This window comes from Falco biarmicus, chromosome 5, assembly GCF_023638135.1.
Source record: "Falco biarmicus isolate bFalBia1 chromosome 5, bFalBia1.pri, whole genome shotgun sequence".
In the NCBI taxonomy this organism is placed as follows: domain Eukaryota; kingdom Metazoa; phylum Chordata; class Aves; order Falconiformes; family Falconidae; genus Falco; species Falco biarmicus.
This window is the reverse complement of record NC_079292.1, coordinates 40,958,215-40,979,481: the sequence shown is the minus strand read 5'-3', so window position 1 is coordinate 40,979,481 and position 21,267 is coordinate 40,958,215. Positions and strand designations below refer to the sequence as shown.

Here is a 21,267-nt window from a genome sequence, read left to right as displayed (position 1 = left end):
AAATAACCAGCCCTGGATTATGTACCTAGGCTCCCTGTTGAATAAGTGGAGACATCCCCATGCCTCTGAATAGGATCTAGGAAAGCACCAGAAGGAATGGGGAACTGTCTCACTTAGCTAGCTTTAAAGGGCTAGGGGTGAAAGCCTCTTCTCCCTCAGCCCCAGGAAGCTGCTGATGTGACTTTCTCTTTCCTTGCTTTCTAGGAGCAGTGAGGACACACAGCCAGGTCTGTTGGAGCCTTGGCCACTCTTCTCCACCCAAGGCAATTTTAACCTGGATCTCGTTGTGGCTACCGGCATATAAATGGATGGCACTCTCCCAGTTCCTCCCAGGAAATTGTTCCTGGTTTTATGAAACGATTGCATTTCTGTTGGGTTAGCAAGCCAGAAAATTAGCCTCTAATTTGGTCACTTGGAGTAGGAGTGGAAGAGGACTGCATTCTGGTTTCTGCTCTCATGATTATTCAGTTACTTGATATGAAACATTGACCAGAGAAGAAATCAAAACCTTGATCTGATAGAAGAAATAATCACATTTAGTGGATATCTGAGAACACATAGTTTCCTTCAGCAATGAGACAGTGTCGGTCACATTCCCAAACTATCATTCAAGAAATTAAGATCTTTACTGGCAGAAATTTAGGTGCCTAGAGGCTTAAGATTCTGCCAGCATCAGCTACCAGTGAAGACAAGATTTTGAGTATTTAATTATGGTTTAACATCTCCATATGCATGTAGGATGGGCTAGACTTCCAGCTTTCCCTACAACATGAATCTTATGGGGAAGCCCAACAACTGCAAAGAAAGAGGACACCTTGGACTCATTTAGTATTGTTCCCTCTCACACATGTAGAGGGAGGCATACATGTAGCACACTGTTATGAATTAAAAAAATATGTAAGTAACTATTTCATTTTTGCATGACACAAGGAATGAGCTGACCTGCTACCTACATACTATCGACCATGGAATATTGGCATAGCATGTTTGCCAAATATGATAAATAAATAGGATTTTACCTAGTGGTCTGAGAAATAAAGCTCACAATGAGCAGATCTGGTTTAAAAACATAAATACACTACTAGGAGGCAAGAATGTGCCACCTGCAAGATTACTAGCTAAGGTTGTGTGTATATATATATCTGAGGATAACCTATATATAATATGAGGACCACCACTGAAGGGAATGGAAAATCATGTATTTTAAGAAAGGAAGCAGCTCAAGGAAAATGAAACAATAACATAAAACAATGAAAAAAAATGGGCAGGATAAAAAAACAAACCCACGAACACAGAAAATAGAAAAATTCTGGAAAAGAAAAAGAGCCATCAAGGTCATCAGCTGACAAAAGAAGTCTTTGAAAAGCATTTTCATGTGTTTGTGCACTGGAAAAGAACAGTATTCTGTTCATTTACTTGTACTGGGGTTTTCTTTCTGATTGCAGAGCACTACAAAATGTTTTTGTGCAATATATTCCTTATTTTATAAACGTCTCATAGAAACTACACACACACTCAATATGTATATAAACATATTTCACAATAAGATAACTAATTCCTTAACTTCACAGTGAAAATTAAAATTATCTGGCTTTCAATAATGAAGAGGAAAATCAGTTTCAGGTTAATGAGAAATTTGTCTGATTAAGCTTCTCCACAGTCAATGACTTGTAATGGTCCATCAGTCATCCATGCCTAAGTAGTGTTGCCAAATTAATTCAATCCATGTCCAAATATGTATTTATAGAAACAATCATAGGCATAGGCCACTAAATAAAATCTTGAACCACGTGTTAGTCAATGAACATCAGGAAAACCATACTTAGAGTATTCAAACACCTTAAGATGCACTCTGCATGACCAAATTATTAGAGTTTACAGTCTCACTGGTATTATATACCCAGGTGAGAATTGAATCATATGAGGAAAAAAGGTCACAAGCAACAAAAAAATCCCCAGAGATTTTGATCTGTTAACAAAAATGATTCTACATAGTAGTGACTGAAAGGTAATAGTGCTTAGCAATTGGAAAATTACATTCCTGTATGTAAAATTAGTTGTTGATCTTAATCCAGTTAGCAGCACTGAGAAGGTAGCTGTATTATTAAACCCTCTTGTGCTCTGATGGAGCAAGGGCTGGAGTTTGAGAAGCCGAAATTAGGTAAGATAGATTTCATTCCCTTTGTTAATGCTGTGGTTAACTTGTCCCCACAAAACCGTGTGGGAAAATTCCCTTTTCTACTGCCTTTCCAGTATCTGTTACAGAGATAAATACAAGTGTCCTTTTTCTGAAGATACCAAGTAAATACTTGAAATGCTATTAAGTCTTCTTTTAAAAATAAAAACAAAACCAAAACCACAATGTGCAGGTGGCACCCATGTGTTGGTCCTTCAGTTACTCAGAGGGGTTACTTTTGAAAAAGATGTGGGAAAGCATTTAGGATTTCTTTTGCCATGCTTGGTGCCATAAATCAGGCCCTAGCTGCCAGGAGTTAAGAACTGTTCCTGTGGGTGGGTTAATATTTAATATTTTCATGGGATTTGTTGAATATTTCTTTGAAACATACAGAATCGGCCACTGTGCAACAAATTTTAATAGACTCATCAGGCTAGTGGTCCGTTAAAATACAGCAATTCTTCTGTTCCTGTGATAATTAATAGATCAAGGACAACAATTCATTGCTAGTAATTTATTGGATAACTGCTGATTTTTCACTTTATGACCTGTCAGACACAAAGGTCCAAACTTTCAGATATGGTTATTATTCTAAATTAGTTGTGATTCCCTCTATAAAAACCTCCCAGAGATTAGAGGGTTCATTAAGATTAAAAATTTGAGGGTGTGGACTGCATTGGTAGGCTACATGTCACTTCAGGCTTCAGTCAGGCTCATATCTCCAAATAAATATCAAAGTACAAATTAAAAACATTGACTATTACAAATGAATATGTGATGAAAAACTAACTTTTGAAATAAAGAACATAAATGATGCCTTTTGTGTACTTATTTTGATCAAAAGGTCCAGTGCTTATAAATTTAAATGTAGTAGTGTTGAATTTCAAGGGCCAGATATTCAGCCCCAAGAGCTTTTTTTTCCCAAATTCTGTCTTTTCCACAAGCCTAGCCAAAGGACAGACCTTGCCTCTCACCCTGCATCGCTGTGCTCTCTAAAGGGCAGATTTTGGCCCTTGGTGTCAGGGATACACCCACGTCACCCACAGCCCCATGGGTCTCCCAGCTGTACTGAGGGAAGCATCTGGCCAGCAACTTGGTCCTTCAGCACCACTTTCTTAATTATGTTTTGCTAATTATGTTATTGACCTTCCTCTGAGGAAGCTCCTATCATGTGAGAACAGTCTTAACTCAATTCATTTAAAAATGGAAGGTGTTTCTTCTTTTTTTAACGGAGCAGAGTGTGTTCTAAAAATGGCATGGAAAGGAAAGGTACCAGAGCACAAATACCTCTGCTGCCCACATTCAGTCATCTCAGGCTAATGGAAATTCTTTCTCATTAGCAAAAGTATAGATTGTGAGCAGAAATGGGTGAACTACCTCTTCGCCATAATAGTCAGGAAATAATATGTGCCTAATGTAGGTCATTACTTCACTTATCCTCTATGAACAGAATATTGGGTTTTTCACAACACAAAATGAAAGAAAAATAATTGATTGATATAAACAACATATAGGACAAATAGCTAGGAGGTGGGTAAAGAATATATTCTGGTAAGCAAACGGTAAAATCATAAGGAGGCAGGTCAGAAAAACATTTTGAGAGACAACCGGCTAAAGGAATCAAAAGTAGTCAAACCTTTCTCAAACACGCTGTGAGCTGGCAGCCTGCTCACAGTAATAATAAGGGTAATCAATAAGGCCCACAGGGCTTCCAGAAAGAGGAAAGCTAAGTGGACTAAGAAAAAGCTAAGTAACCACGAAAGAGGATCTCCGGGAGATTCCCACTGCACGGGCTTTCCTGGTGAGAACAAATAGGAGCAGCTCAAATGTAGTAGGGGAAGATTTAGGGCAGATCAATAAAATAGGTAGTAATGAATCAGCAGGACCATATGGTATTTCCCCAGGACTGCAAAGGATTGCAAAAGAACTTCTAACTGCAGTGCACAACCCATCACTGAAAAGATGCTAAGGAAATCAAAAGGCAGATGTGAACCCAGTTTTGGAAAAGAAAATTAGAAAAGTTCCAGAGATCTACAGACCTGTAATTCTGACTCAGGAACACTGACTTGGAAAACTTAGCACAAAATGTAGAACTAAGAGACACCGGGCAAACGTGACACAATGGAGAAAAAACTACTGTGACTTCTGTAGGGAAAAAATCTTACCTCATAAATCCATTGAGCTCCTTGGAATGGGTCAGTGAGAGCACAGACTGCAGTAGTGCTGTTGATGCAACATACTCATGTTTCCAAAAAGGTTTTGACAAGGTCCCTCCCAAAAGGTTTTTAAATAAAGGCGCCCTTGTAGTCAAAAAGAAAGGGTACGAACAAAAGGTCATTTTTTTTTAAAAAAGTGAGATTTTCAGAGTGGCCCCACCACCATCTATGAAGCTGTGTGCTCCATTCACCCATAAATCATCCGAGAAAAGTGGATAGCAGCATGGCAGAGTTTGTTGATGATACAAAATAGTTTAGGGCAATATAAAAAAAAGCTGACTGTAATGTGACATAGACAGCTCGCAATATGATATACATGGGATTCATCTTACCTAACCACAGATGTCTAGAATGGAGAGCTGTTAGAGAAAGCAAGATTCACCTGAGGGTCCTTTCGTATTCAGTGGAGAGAAACAGGTACTTTTAAGGCTTGATTCCCCTGGTCTGTATGTGATATATATGTTAGAACCGGAGGAATCACAGCCCTAGAGATGCCACTTTCTGCTGCTTATAATAAACAGGATCACACGGTGAGTGGCTCAGGGCCCATTCATCTACATTTAGTCGGATGAACATGCTCTAAGTATGCAGGCAGTAAAATAACAGACAAAATTCAATGTCAATAAATGTAAAGTAATGAATATGGAGGGAAACAGCCTTAACTAGACATATATAACTTAATGGATTTTAAATTGGCTATTACTGCTCAGGAAAGAGAACTAGGAGTCATTGCTGGTAGGTCTGTGGGAAGCTCTCAGCTCACTGTTAACAGCAGCCAGAAAAGATACATGGCTTTGTCAAATGTCAGAGATCAGTGGACTCCAAGTGCATAATAACACAAGTATAATTTAGGACAGGTCAGGCAAGAGCTTTATTAACCATGATCATAGGGAGAAAACATTCGGACAGCATCGCCCCCTCTGCTCCCTTGTGCTTCGCCAAGTGATTGCAGAGACCCAGCCTGTAGACTGTCAGTATATAGGAAAGGAATAAAAAACAAACCAGAAATAAAATGATGGCATTGTGTAGGTGGTGTGAATTTACCCTGTCTTACTGGCAACACTTCAGGTCCCATAATTTGAAAAATCATTGTAGAAATGGTACAGGTGTAGGCGAAAGACAATGGGGATGGTCCAAAGGTTGGAACACCTTCTGAACGGGGGAAAATCAAATCAGCCAGACTCGTTATATAGAGAAGAGACATGTAAGGTCAGTAAAATCAGGAGTGGTGTGCAGACAATGCTTGCTTATTCACTCTTTTTTGTAATTCTACCAACATAAAAGGAAGTAAGACAATTTAAATCTCAGAACCGGCTTGTCATCACAGGCTTGTTGACAACAGTAGTGAAAGCTGTGAAACACTGTACTGCACTGCAGCCAGCTCCCAGGAGGTGGTGTGTGGGTGGGAACAGCAGAAGGAAGGTGTTCAAAGGCAACCTTCGGGGGAAACTATAGGTGAGAGAACAAATGAAAAGCTAAAAGAAGGGTCATTGCACACCATGCAACATGCAGCTGGAGAGGCAGGGGGCTGTCGAGAGAGGCTCTGCAGAGTGAAGGATTCGGAGAGCTGAGAGAAATATAGCTTGGAGAAACCCTGTGCGTAATAGAAGATAAGTCAAATAAACATGTGTTTTCTTAAACCTTTTTGAATCTTCTAACAGCACAGTGTCTAAGTAGAAAGACAGCATACTTGCTGGGCTGTCAACTGTGAATTCCAGGGAAGCATGTTCCCTTGCTGTAGGTAGATTATCCAGAGCTGCCTTTAGCACAAGGCCAGGGAGTAATCACCTGGGGCATCATTTAGGGGACAAAGTTTAAAAGGGTCCTAAAAATGCACAACAAAACAGCAAACTGTGCAGAGGGCAGGAAACACTGAAACACCTGTAGATCTAACAGATTGATCAGAACTGTGATCCTTCCACAGCAAGTAACCTCAGAAAAACCTTGCAAAACTGAATTTTGTTTGATATATAGCATACATTATATAAATGCATAATATTTTTAAGTCTAAATAAAGGCATTTGGGAAAATATCTAAGCTGCTGATCAAAGATTGATTCTTAAGAACTGCCAAAACTGCAGATCCAATAATGTGCAACAGAAAATTGTGAATTAGCTGTTTCCATATTGGAGAACTTCCAAACACAGATAAGACTATGAAACATGGCAGAAGAAAAAGTAAACAGTAGTATAAATCTTCCTCCGCGTCCTTCGCAATGGATAGACAACAGCTACATGCAGGAAAGAAAGCAGATGTGTTTCCAGTTGTTGCAACCACCTAGAACCGCATCAGATTATATTCTGTCCTGCTTGAAAGACAATAAAAGAGCCAACTCAATATTCAACAGACCTGTACTAATGTGGGGTTAAACCAGGTACTTTAACCACAACCTTTGCAGAGTCTGGAGAAACGCAGAGGTAATCCTTCTTGCTGGAAAGAGGCACAAGCTCAGTTTTCTTTATGGACCTTCTAGTACTTGTTCCCAGAGCAGGAGCGAGAGCAGAGGCTGGGCAGGGGGACAGCAAGCAGCAGGACAGCCATGGTGGTGGCACTGGCTGTGGTGGCTCTGCTTCCCCCTGGATCCCACCGTGCCACAGCTGACGTTGAAATGTTCAGCACAGAGACAGGAATTTGCCCAGCCCTTCCATGGGAACACTGAGCACAAAGTCTCTGCATCTTTTTTTAGTTTTGGCCTCTGCTTTGTTCAAAGAGTCATGCTGGATGATCTAAACCTTTGTGGTTCAGAGCTTATTTAATAAAATATTATTTTTTTCCCCTCATGCTTTAGGAAATAAGATCTTCCAGCACTTTGATGAAATATTGTAGTTTCTTCAAACCCTTTCAAGGTCTAACTGGAAATCTAAATCCTAAACTGGATGTTTCCTATTGAATTGTATCTGCATTTCCTATAAGTCCTATTAAAATAAGGTATGCCCACCAAGATCACTGAGAATGAGAACACCACAACTTTTCCAGTTTCTGCAGTAGTAGAGGTCTATCTGCAGCTACACATGGGAAAATGGATGAGCCTGGTTTTGAGAGGAAAATACCCTCACCAAAAAACAGACCAGTGAAGCAATAAATCTGTAATAGTTACTTGCTAACTAAAACTAAACAAAGTGGAAGCTAAATGGTACGTATATCTTGAAGAAAAGAATAGTAGCATGTGTAATTTAGATAGTATAAAGTATAAAGTAACTGCAACTAGATAATATATAAAAGAAATGTGTACATTATTTGCTTCTAATTAATGATTTATAAACTTAGTATCAGAGATGAAGACGTACTATGAACCAAGGTATACAAATCTGATTTTTAAAAAAAAATGAAAAGAGAAATCATCAAAATTTTTTAATCATAAACAAAAATAAGAGTATCTGTAGAGTTCTGAAATAGGATTTAACTGAATTTAACCTGATGTTACAATACAAATATGGAATACAGACATCTATAGAGAAAAATTTTCAAAATACCCATGGTATTCCTATTAGTATTCATCATAACATAGTTAAAATAGAATCATATTAAGGAGTAACATTAAACATTTTGTTTATGATACATAGAAATTTTAACTCCAAACTGATAAATTCTGAAATAAAGTAGCATAATTTGAAATACTGCCTATGGAAAGCACATTTCAAATATTTGTCAGTTTCTTTCACTGGTAAGTTTGTAATTTAATGGTTCACATGAACATTTATTACAAATCTAATTCTTCTTTTTTCCCCATATGAGTTCCCTGGAATAAATAGGGATTATTTTTTTTCCTGAAAACTTCTGCAACTTTTCTGTACCATATTAGTTCTTTCTACAGAGCATCAAAGAGACTAAATATATGCTGGAAGCCTTTCTGAACCAGGATTTTCAGTTTGCCCAGTGGAAAACATCTAGCTGCATAGCTGTTTTAACCAGTTTTAAAATGTCTGTCACTCAAGTAGGAATAAATGGGCTCTTGGTTAGAAAAGCTTGTAATTTCTGGCCATCTTTAAACTTTGTTTAAATTTGAGATAACCATTAGTTCAGTGCACATAACTGAAATAATTTAAAAGTGTAGTCTACACACTAATGCCAACTTGAATCAGCTGAGCATCTGGTCAGAAATATTGTCCAGAGCACTCACAGAAACCTTACACAGATTGCCTGTCTGCATATTTTCAGTATACTCTGTAAGAGGTTATGCTGGAGAAAGTCATAGGTAAATGCTGTTATCTCCTGTATGTTATCTGCACTTGCAAAACTAATGCTTTATGGTTTTCTCTTTTTAACTTTACACAATTAAGGCTTGCAGCTGTTAGTAGAGAAGTCTAGATAGATAAGAGGAAAAGGTCTAGTGCATTATGGTACTAAAGAAAACTAAACCAATGCGCTAAGTGGTTAAACTAAAAGAAAGCAAAAAGTCTTCAAAATATTGACACTACTGCCAAAGGAAATGCCCATCAAATTTGGTAAGTACCTTCAGGTTACTCTTTTACTGTGATGTGAAGGAAAAAGAACTATCTGACTGCGTGGTGTGCTACAACAACAGAGCTGCTAGAAAACAAAAGGCTTTATTTGTAGAAGAGAAAACATGAGTGATGATTTACTTTACTACACTACATAGAAAAAAGTCTAAAACAGCGTATGACTCTTTAAACTGAAAATTCAAGGGCTATATGAGGAAGTTCCCTATCAGTTTTCTCCATTCGCAAACTACAAACGTGTCTGACAGCCAAGACTTCTGCTCAAACTCAAAACTGAGAAATAAATTAGGTAGACATAAAACGCGATAGTCTTGAGGAAAATACTCTATGTCTTCCAAAGCCTAGACTAAAACCAAATGTCACCAAGGAATGAATCAATAGCCTTTCCTCTTTTTCTTTCCTCTTTTAATTTTGATCATCATTATTGGCCACTGTAATAAAAAGACAAGACATTGTCCTGTCCCAGCTACATTTAGAATAATGTTTTTGGTTGGTGGGGTTTGTGTTTATGGGAGAAAGGATGAAAGGCAGGGGAAGGGGTTTGGTTTGTAAGGGCAAACACACGTGGCTCTGAACTGAATGCTGTGAACTGAATGACCAGAAGAGTTGCCCCCAAAGTAAGTCCTCCCCTGAGAATCAAAATTATTAGTGGGCCTAGCTTGCTAAGAAAAGGGTAAAATGCACCTTGACCAACTTCATAAGGAAAAAGAATGAAAGGAGGTGCTGTGCCACATATTGAATCGTAAAGCCTCACACACCAGTGCAAGGAGTTATGGGGAGAGTTGGTCTGTGACATGCTGCTTCATCACCGCTGTCATCTGTTGTGTGCTGAAATTCTACCTTCATGGCCAGAAATAATTTTCTGGCACTGATTTATATGACTGTTGCTCCTAAGGTCATTAAAGGCAAGGAAAAAAATGCCCAAAATCCCACTGACCGCACCAAGGGTAATATATCAAGCCAGACTTTTGCTCTGCAGGGGCCCCGTTGCAGAGGAAGACTTGTGTCCTGATGCTGGCATGGCAAAGGTACTGCTCCCTGCCCCATGTTGCATGTGGAGACAAAGCGTGGTGACACTAAAGGCACAAACCCATCTCCTGAGAGCACAAGGCAAGCACGACGACGGTGACCAGGGCACTGCTCTAGTAGGATGCCCACAGCCCAGGGTGCAAATGCCAGCAAGTGCTTTGTGCTGGGGCTAAACACTCAAGCACCTGTCCTGCCTCTCCCTGACAATCTCTAATTCCTCCTCCAAAGCCTCCCGCCTGAATTCCTGAGCATCAGGGATGACCTCCACAGGGCAGTTGCCTAGACACAGGATGTGGGGAGCCTTCTGCATACATAAAACTTCAAAGACCTTGGTGAAGGCCATTCCTGACATCTTTCTCCCACCTCCATTTCCAAATGCAGCAACAGAGTCCCTCCTATCTTTCCAACTGATGAAATATAGCTGTTGTAAAATGCTAGCTAACCACATTTAGCAAATGGAGATAATCAAATAAAAATGAAACTATACTTACTAAAGAAACACAGTTTCCAAAACACAGACTTTGGCTAGAGACTGTGTTTTGCTTAAGAGTCTGCCAAGAAATCTGTGGACTGTTTTGTAAACAGCTCTCAAACTGGTGTTTGTGGGAGAGACACATGGGAAGGGGATAAGAGACAAATGGACATAGGAAATGTATCCCAAGGGAAGTTCATCAGGAAAGAAAACACTCAAGAGTTGCTTTGGCGGTGATCTATGAGAACTCTGTACAGTGGAAAGAAGGTGAATGGGGAATCGTTCACTGTTTCCCATTATTTCCTGTTACACAGGAGCTAGGGGACAGCCTCGGCTGTATGTTTAAGCCAAACAAAAGGAAGCCTTTTCCCAACATAACAAACAATTTAATTGTGTAATTTATTGATACCAAAGTTATAAATGAGCTCTGAAGAAAGTTAAATGAGTTTGTAAAGCATGGGATTACCAAGGCTGTTTAGGTGCAATCTGCTGCCCCAACAGTCCAAACCCAATGACTGCTGAAGATGTCCTGGGGTACCAGATGGCATTCCACACAACAGCATCCTTCATCTGTATTCTTTTCTTTCTAATACTCAAACCCTAGGCATCCTATATTGATCACTATTAGATTCAGTATTATGTGACACAAATGTAATTTGACCTAATTGGTTGTTCTCACATTCCAGTAGAAAATCCATGGATCTTCTGGGGTTCTTTCTGACCTTTCAATAGCTGAAAATCTCATGCAGTAAGCCAGAGTTTAAAATGGTCCATTCTTCTGTTCTATTCCTTCCACTCTGTTCCTTTGACATAAAAACCTGCTTTTTTTTTTCTTTCTTCCCCTAATACATAAAATAGGATTGTGATCAAACTCAGACATGGCTTGAAATACAGAGGATGGTTTACTGAATGTTAACTTGTAAACCTTGCTCATATTTTTATCATTTTAACTCCTATTTCTAATGCTTCACTTTGGAACAAAGGAGAACTTCTTGATAGATGTACTGTGTGGACCAAGCAGGGCAATGATCCCCAGCATCTGCTGTTCACTGACAAGGAAGAGCTGGTTGGGGACAGGATAGACAGGTGGTATCCATGGTTGTAGTAACCACTCAATAGTGGGCTCCAAGATCCTGTGGAGAAAGAGGAAGGAGTGTAGCACAGGCCCTGGACTCCACGTGAGCAGACTGCTGCTTTTTCAGGGAATTGGTAGGTGAGATCCCCTGAGGCTGCTCTGAAAGATGCTGAGAAGAGCTGGCAAGCTTTTAAGGACAGCACCCTTCAAGCACAGGCCAGGCCAATCTTGATATTCAGAAAGACAGGTGTGTGTAACAGGAGCTGGTACGGCTCATGGCAGAGCTCCAATGCAGAAAGGCAGCCTATAGGAGGTGGCAGAAGGACAGACTACAAAGGAGTAGTTTAGAAATATTGCCCAGGCAGTGATACCCAGAAACCCAAAGCTCAGCTCGAACGGAGACTTGCAAGAGATGTCAAGGGCAACAAGAAGAACTTCAGACACTACATTAATGATAAAAGGCTGAACAAGGAAAATGAGGGCTCATTGTTGCCTGGGTTAGTGAATTGTGACAGCAGACACAAGTGAGGGTGAGGTTCTGATTCTTTGCTGTAGTCCTTAGTTACAAGGTCTTTTAGGGTTCAAAGGGAAGAACTGCCAGCAGTGGATGAGAGTCAAGTCATGGTCTTCATTCCTGGAAGGTTTCAGGACCCAGTTGGGTAAATCCCTGAGCAGCCTGGTCTGGGCTCAGAGGTGACCCCGCTTTGAGCAGGAGGTTGCACAAGTGACCTCCTGAGGTCCTCTTCAGCCTGAATTATCCTATGAGCCTATGATACTATGATAGTAGTGACAATACATCATTTCACTCAATGCTATAGATTTAATTATTTTTTCTATCCTGGTGATTTTAGATTAATTGCTTTAGTTTTTCAAAGAAATACATTTTGAAGTCTGCTTTTGTGTGAATGATGATTACTTTTACTCTCCTAGCTTTTGAGCTATTAAACTTGAAATCCTGCTATGTAGCACTGCCAGTATTGAGTTTAATTGCTACTTCCAGTTACAGCAGTGTTCCCTGTTATCGGAGTCTCCTGCTAAGGCAGGAGATGCTGTCCTCTGCTTTTGTAAGACAAGGCAGAGATCCAGCAATTCAGGCTGATGGACCGGTACTGAGTGCAGCTCTGGCACCGTGAACCTTTGGCTTCTCAGCCACCCCATGCACCCTCCTGTGGGGAGACAGTTACAACATATAGTCAGACACTACCAACCACAAAGACCCTCTCCAGGAGGCTTTTGCAGACAGCAGGAGTTCTTGATAGTACAAAAAGAGCGTGTGTGCCAACATTTTATCTGTAGTGAGGGACCTGAGCCCTGTGCAGGGGAAGGGTGCTTCTGTGGATGAGAACTGCCCCTGCTCAGGCTTGAGAGCTACATACCATCTTCAAATGGCAAACCTCAGCCTGGAAAGGAATGCATGCCTGAGCTTACTGTTTCAACTTTCCTGCACAAGTTTTTCTTGAATAGGGAAACATGTAAGCCTTAGGTTATTCACAGGCTGGAAGTAAATTACTCCTGTTACATTGCTCAGGCAATTTTATCTTTTTGAATTATATGGAAATAAGAGCAATTAGTTTATAGACTATTGTTCCTTTCATATATTTCAGCTGCCCCTTTCCCATTTTTCTTTATAGGGCAGCTAACAGTAGATATTTTGCTCAGACAGCTTTTAAGAACTGGAATTCACAGAATAAAAAAAGGTATTTGCTTTTTACATTTTCGCCACTTCTCAGAAGGCTGCACAGTACACGTTTCATACCATACCTGTTTTGTTTCCTTCCTTTCATACTCCTAGAACAGTATGCACGGGATTAGTTTCTAAAACGTATAATTATTTAGCAAGCAGATAATGGGCTGTTGCATCACAGATGCAGATTGTTGGCATTGTTCTTTGTGTTCTTGAGATTTGTGACCAGAACACTTTCAATTATGTTTTCCTGTCGCACCAAGCAACAGGCTGACATCAGATACATGCAAGTTTCCACCTTCTTGCATAAGAAATGAGTTGCAAGAATCCACAAGTTTCCTGGTAATTCAGTGTACCAAAGCCTAATGTTTGCTGTGAAATTATATATATAATCTTAATTGTGGTTTAGGATATTTTTTTATTCTTTAATATAATGGTTTGGGACCCCCTAGCAAAACAGAAAACCTCAGAAGCACAAACTAGCTGTAAAAAACTGAGATGTTTCATCCCTGTGGACAACCCGAGCTGGGACTGCAGGGTGGTGCCTGGTAGCATGTGAGCCCCAGGTTAGCACCATGGGGACATGCAGCCTACAGCTTCCAGATCCCAGACAGTAACTCTGCTCAGCCACTGTCTGCACTGACCTCTCGTCTTGGCAAGCTCAAGGATTGCTGTCTCACTCTTTCATCCACAGCACAAACATGCATTTTGACTCAGGACATCTTGGACATGTGGTCTGCCGAGATGCAACCCCGTGCTCCTCAACCTCGCAGACCTACAGCCCCACAGTTTTCCCTTCTCTACTGTGCCAGGTAGTGTTTGACAGAAACAAATACCTGCTTTTGCGCAGTATGTCTTTTGCGCAGGATTGGGAATTGAAGCCAGGCAGCACAGAAGTCTTAAGAATAAACTGTCTTCAAAGTGAAGGATGGTGGAAAAAGCATTAACGAATGTTATGTCAACAAATACATTTAACTGCAAACTTTGGTTGCACAGGATTCTTCTGGGGCCAGGAGGAGGATGGGAAGGAAGATTATTGCAAGATGTTCTCAAAAATTAAAGTTGTCTTGAAATTAAAACATCACTGCTGTGGAATTTGATCCCATTGTCTTGGAAGCCATGGGGGGTCTTGTACATAAGGAAAAGCTACTGTACATTTTTCCATAGTAAATCTGAATTTATTTAGACTAGTATGTAAAGAATATTTCAACTCTGCTCAGTTAGAAATGTCTGTAATTTTAGAAAACAGAGACTGAGAATGATTATTGGTATCTATATTTTAGAGTACCTTCTTCACACTGAACACATCCCTGTGCAGAAGCCTGCACAAAGCCTATGGGGCACTTGTGGACAGCCTGAACTGCTTTGTGACAGGAGATCCAGTCTTGGAAGAGGATCATTTTGCAAACATGAAGTGCTGTATTCCCTTCATCTTTTCCTTACTTGTCCCCTGAGGTCCTGTGTTACAGCCAAACGGGTTTTTTTTCAGTTTATTGTCTGCTGTGGCTTCCTGCTTGTCAGATGGTTAGCCGTGACTTCTTGTACTATGTCTACTGCACCTTGTGGGACTCCCAGGTGGTCTCTCCTGCAAGTACTAGGCAAGATCTACACTGCTTACCTCTTATGAAGAAGCCTACAAAATATAGCATCATCTGTGCTAGAAAGCACAACATCATTTTAATTATGTTATTTGGTTTGGACTTCCTTTGCAATGACAGCAGGAGAAAGCAGCTTTCTTAGGGAGAAATTCTAGTTCCACTGAAGTCATTAAGCATTATTAGTACCGGTGAGTTTTGGGGAAATTCTGTGGCGCAGAGTAGATCTTTTGTGCACTGCCATGCCAAGACCAGAGTTATTATCTGGGATTTATGAGATTTCTGAATGCATAAAATTCATTATTTTAATATTTTCTCCTTTTGTTTTTAATGTAACAGAATGGGCCTGTGGTATTTTGTGCACCATTGAAATTATATCTGGTACTTAATAAATCTCCACACCACTTAACTTTCTTAAATGATAAAGGAGTTTTATTGATAGCTCATTTTGTGGTCCTGGTATTAAAGCACTTGTAGCCTCTCATTTCAAACAATTTTTCCTTGTAATATGAAAACAGCTCTAGATGTGTTTTAAGCATCAGCCAAGATGTACCCGAGGGGTGCAATTATCACTTACTACATTAAAACGAAAGAAGGAGGTGTTGTACTGAAAATATCCTGAGATAAACAAGGATTCTAGAAAAAAGCATAATTTTAAGTTTATGTTTATTTTTCCAGAGATACTCACTAAACATGTGAGGTATTTTTCTGCACAGGTTTTATTCTTTTATTTTTGGAGGCATGATCAGTGGATGTGAAATCTCTCAGACCGAGAGAGATTTAAAATGTTGGATGATTAGAGATATCTGCCTTTAATGAATAACTTCTAGTGAAATCAGATTGCACAGGGCTGAATGGCAGTTGTTGCCATGAGGCTCTTGCAACTTGCAGTTGTAGCCCTCCATAAGCTCCAGGTATGTGGAGCCTCCAGTCCACATGGCACTGATTAAACCATCAGGGTCTAAAAATAAATAGCACAGACCAGATGATGGAGGAAAACCAGCTGAGGCATTAGGGCACGCTGACAGTACCTTTGTACATAAGAAACCACTGTAAATTTTCTGATCACTGTACTTCCATAGCTTCTTCAATTAAGTCATTCTGTAAATTATTACACAGTCCCTTGCTGAGCAGGATCCAGGACATGAGGGAGCCTCAGCAGTTCTGGTTGTTATCTTCTCTAAGGTAGCCTCACCAAAGCTAATCACAAGACTTTCCATTTACCTTACATCTGGAAGAATAGATTTACGTATGAAAGATGAAGGCTTTAAATTAGTCGATGTAAGCCATGAATAACGTCACTAGAATCAATGTATTCAGATATTGCAGTTTAGATAAGGCTCAGCCAAAAGGACTCTTAACTGTAATCCAGTCTCAGTACTGCCTTGCATGGTGAATCATAGCCTTATAGGTTTTAGAATGGCCAAAGATTTTAAATCCACAGATTCTTGATAGGTCAATGGATATCCCTCTTCCTTGATACTTTCCTTCATGTTAAGAGTTGAGAAGTTCAGGAGGGATGAGCGATTGTACGCTGTTATTTTGTAAAAGTAATGTGGGCTACAGAGTGCTTTATAAGGGTTAGCGCATTGGGACCTCCTTTTGGGTCACAGCTTGGAAATGCCATGAAACTACAGAAAACACACACAGAGAGAATAATATTAAAAGGTATCTAGTGAGCTAGGTTAGGCAGAAGAAACTTGGTTTCTACAGTCTGCCAAAGGGAAGGCTCAGAGGAGACAAGATCATAGAATATAAATAGCTTCAAAGGAAGGGGATTATTCGCATTACCAGAATATGACAAAACAAAAAGTAGTGGCTTCAAACTAGAGAACACAAAGTGTGGTGGTGTAATTAAGCCCTGAATGGAGCATGGTGCCAATGAAGAAGGGGCCAAGAGGGAGAAAGAAGGTCAGAAGAGAAGCCTTTAACTGAATGAGGAAGAGAGGCTTACAAACATAATTAATTCAGCATTTGGGAAGCTGTGGGATTAGGAGTGGGCAAAAGCAATATTCTTCCTCTCTCCATATAGAGCTCTGGGGCCTGCTGTTGCTTACCAAGGCAACACATCCTTGTCTTCAGTGGTCTTCTCTGTGCAGGCAGTACTTGTCCAGGAAGAACCAGCCGGCCAAAGCAGGGCCATCATGAGCCCATATACTGTGTTCAACTTCCATGCAAGTCTGCACCTGCTGACCTGCCCCAAAGATGGAGAATAGTTCTTGGTCAGATCTGAACATCGGTATCTTGTTTATACCAGGAGGCATCAGAGAAGGGATGCCTCATTTTTTAACTTGCTGCCTCCACCATTATTATTAGTGAAAAAGAAAAAAAATCATCTGAAGCATCACCATATGGAAAATGTAATTCAAGTTCACTGATCCATAAAATGGAGATGTACAGGGAACTGATACTGGAGCTGTTTTGAAACTTTGGCTGGTGCACACAGAATGGTGTGCCTACAGTAACAGTGGGAGAGGCTGGGATGCTGGCCTACCAGAAGAGCTCCTTAAGAAAAGGAGGAGTGACCTGGCTGGCCCAGCCACCAGGGACAGAAACCCGGGGGCGAAGCTAGGGCACCCTCACAACATGGGATGGGGAACTTTCAGACCAGTAAAGCAGCAGGAGTTGGGAGGAAGCCCTGGACTGTGGACTCATGGTATGCTCATCCATTGCATGGGCAACTTGCTCTCTCTCTAATTAATCTACAAATATATCTTGTTGCCTAAGGCCAGAAAAAAAGGGAGGTAAGAAAAGGCCACCTCCTGCCCCCAGGTCCTCCTAAGGCCAGGCAGGTAACACTGATAGCCAGAAAGACACTCAGGGTGCTTCAAACCCCAGGGCTGAGGTTTTGCAATACATTTCTCCTCCATTCACCCACAACTTGAACTGCCTTTCTGGGCAACTGTTATCGAGGTTTTTTCCTTTAACTTCCCAATCCTTTATGAGTGCTCAAGGGTTTTTATTAAAATATGCTATATAATAGTATTTAACTAGCTAGTGTTTTTAATGTCTTAAAACATTTTAAATTAATTTTTTTTCTTTTCCCTTTATGGAGAACTCCAGATAGGCAAAAATTAATCTCTGTTTTAAAGGAAGAAGGAAAGATGTTTTGAAAGAAATAATGAAGGCAGATAAATCATTGTTTTTGAAAGACAAAGAAAAATGTCTAAATTACTGATGTGCAGAATCAAACTCTACAACTCGAGGAGAGTTACAAAGCAGGTATGTTTATTGCAGCACTGGGTGCAAGGGGATTGCTCCTCCTAATTTGCACGGCGTTTCAACAAGCAGCCCCATATTTATTATACAGAGTCATGCATACACATAAGGTTTCCGACCATGACCATTCAGAATCTCCTCCCTCTGGCGCCTCTTCAAGATGTATTTTTCACCTTTCTTGGGCAGTTACCTGAAGTTCTTGCATACATTGGCAGTCTTTGTTATACAGTTTCTGTTACCCTGAAACATCTGCTAGCTAACGATTAGTCCTTCCTTATTGTCCACTCTAAACACACCAAGCTAATGCATGCCCACTGGGCTGGTTTTAGTCTATACCAGCACGATCCCCGGGCGGGGGATCCACCCTCTTCGAAGTGGGGACCATTTGAGTAGGGAGTCGCTGATCTCCTACTACCGCAATTATTTCACCCTAGTTTGTTTTCTTTTATCAGTTAGCATGTCCTAGTCAGAAGGCTCCTTATGTACATTCTTGTTGAGCTCATCTACATCGGTACTAACTGTCCCTTCTGGAAGTGGCTCCTGCCCTTCCTTCTTTCTCGGGTGTTAATGTTTCTGTTATCTATGCAGTTTCTGTCTGCAGCAGAGTTTTAGGTTTTTTCACTATATCAATAGTCAGAAACAGTTATATGCCCACAACGGCTGTATAACCTTTCCCCCCACTGAAGCAATGTCAAAAGGTGAAGATGAATTCATTATCAAAATAATTTTCAACTTAAAATAATTGCTTACGCTTATTGGAAAAGGGCTGTGGTCAAACAACAAAACACCCTGGGAATATCAAAAGTAGAACATGGGTTCATACAAGAGACTTCCAGATACACGTTAAAAATGGTCTTTTAGTTTAGGAACCTTTTTAGTTAAATCATTGGTTCTAAAACAGATATAAATTTAAAATATTGTCACAATTAAAACATGCACTTGGGTTTTGGCTAAATAAAGAAAATTTCAGAAGATGGCAAATTACCATACTCAAGAACTATTTCTAGAAAAGCAATGTCTGATTACTCCATATTTTAATCAAGTAAACAGAGGACAACCAATTCTATAAATAATATTGGGGTTTATGTCAGTAAAAATTAGCAGGATGCCATCTTTACAGTCTCAGTTGTTTTCAGATTAATTGGAATACATAATGAAAGTAATTACACCCTGATATTTTGGTGCATGTCTCAGTGTATCTTGGAAGGAATCCAGCAAGTTATCTGTCTATATCTGATTTATAGAATAGTGATTTGTCATTTTAAATGGCTCCTTATGAGCAATAAGCATGGAATATTTGTATAAATAGTAAATGTCTCCTGATTTGTACCTTTCTGTGCCCCCCAAAAAGATGTCACTAAGAATAAAGTACTGAAAAAATTCCCATGTGATTTACTGATAAGGAAGGTTCTTTTGAAGCTAAAAAGTGAAAACTGGCCCGATATTCAACACGCTCATGTGTACTACAGCCTGTGTGTGTACAAATTGTGTCACATGCATGGAAACATTTTTGTGTTAAACATATTTGGTATAAACAGCCTCTGTTACATCAGGGAAGCAAGTCATCTCTTTTTCCAAAATGTAGCAGAACTGATAGAGAAGTGTGAGAAAGGCTGATTTTAAGACCGAGTGAAATCAGGGCATGACCTGGTGAAGAGAATAATTCTTTACAGCCCTTTGGGTTTTCATGCAGGATATAGGGTCTTTCCACCCCATCCCTTTAAAAAAAAAGATGCAGGATAATAGATGAAATCGGATTCAGACGCTACAGCCCTTGGATACACACTGGGGGAAGAAAAAGACTCCTGAAGTCAACAGGAATAATTCCAGTGGTTTCAGCAAGCACCAGGCAAGGACTTGGAGGAGGCTCCAGGAATGTGTTGGAAGCAGCACCAGGATGCTGGCAGGAGGGAGGAGGTGACAAGAGACAGGGATTTGGTGGGAGAACACCGTGCACTAACCACCAGCAGGTCAGTGCTGCTTTGCACCCCAGCAAGCGTTCATGTCTCTCACTCACAGGAAGGTTTCCCTGCGACAGTGATACGTAGCAGTCACACGGGGCTGAAACTGGGTCCTCAGCAATCAGCACAGGTAAAGACTGGGCATTTTGAAGCTATCGTGGTCAGTCCTACCACACCACAGTGACCCATGTTGCAAAATTAACCCTCTCAGGTCCCACTTTCATCCTGATGCGCCACAGTTGGCACTGCTCCCACGCCAAAGATCATGCCCTGTGTGCATGTGCCACATGCTGTGCTGTTCCCCGAAGAGCTGTCACCCCTCTCTAGGTGACAGGACCATCTGTCATGCTTTTTGCAAGTCAGATAAGCACCCAGCATCACTGCACATGACCAGCAGGACTTTAATGGTATTTCCATTACAAGCAGATCCCAGCTTTACCCTTCCCTAACCTCCCTAAGATGAACCTAGGCGCTATGTTACAGGTGGAGGTCTTCATTTCACTGAGTCAAGCCATTTGCCTGACTTATTTCAAGCCTCAATTCACCCATTTCACAAAGCGTGGCATTCTACCAGTCGCCTTTGTGCTAATCAGGCAGTTGAGAAGAGGCGTGTATCACTGGCCAGGCAGAGAACAAACCACCCAGACCCTTCCCCATGGCAGCCTGTGCTCACCGTGCCAAGGGGGGTGCAACTGGCGGCATCCCAGTTTGGGCTCAGACGCTGCTGGGGCTGCACTCTGCATTGCCCCACCAGCTCTTGCCATGGGCACAGGCATAGTAGACCACTTAGCTGTTCCCCGAGTAAAATTGAATTGGCATGATCATTTGCAACTTTTACAATAGTTATGCTAAACGCGGTATTTTTACAATACCTCTTCACATCTTTTTCTTCTGTCCTACATACACACCTTTATTCAGCTGATTAGTTGTACATATATATTTATGACGGATAGTAGTGATGGGTGCATTTCCTGGTGATAATTTTTGTCCTGAATTTTTGAGGAGCAGTATTCAGATGAAAGTTAGAGCTAAAATTCTATGAATGCGTAAAAAGAGCTTGTTAAAATTGTTTCTGCATGTAAAATAAATGACCTTTTATCTGTTGTTTATACAGGGGGGGAAAAATAAGCTTTTAAGCTATGCTCTGTATTTAAAACCAGTTTATTATACAAAAGAAATATTAATTATAGATAGTGAACTGACAGATTGCTTCTAGTCACCATGGGCCTGATTTCCAAAGGTATATGGTGCCTAATAAAGAAGTTCATTACCTTCTGGGATTTCAGAAATACTGCAGTAGGCCAGTTGCTTCATCTCTGTTGAAATCAGTGCCAGTAAGATGCCAAGGCAGTTCTGGAAAGCAGCTATACATGCAAGAAT

At 40.5% G+C, this 21,267-nt stretch overlaps 1 long non-coding RNA gene across 2 annotated transcripts in view; it reads right to left on the bottom strand.

Moving 5' to 3' along the window:
• Nucleotides 1–7,786: 7,786 nt before the first annotated feature.
• Nucleotides 7,787–21,267, bottom strand: part of LOC130150018 (uncharacterized) — a 56,907-nt gene continuing 43,426 nt past the window's right edge. For both annotated transcript variants that reach the window (XR_008822087.1, XR_008822088.1), the window contains 2 exons: nucleotides 16,765–16,901; nucleotides 7,787–11,486 (listed from right to left, as the gene is read on the bottom strand). This is a non-coding gene — a long non-coding RNA (uncharacterized LOC130150018). The remainder of the gene's footprint in view (nucleotides 11,487–16,764; nucleotides 16,902–21,267) is intronic.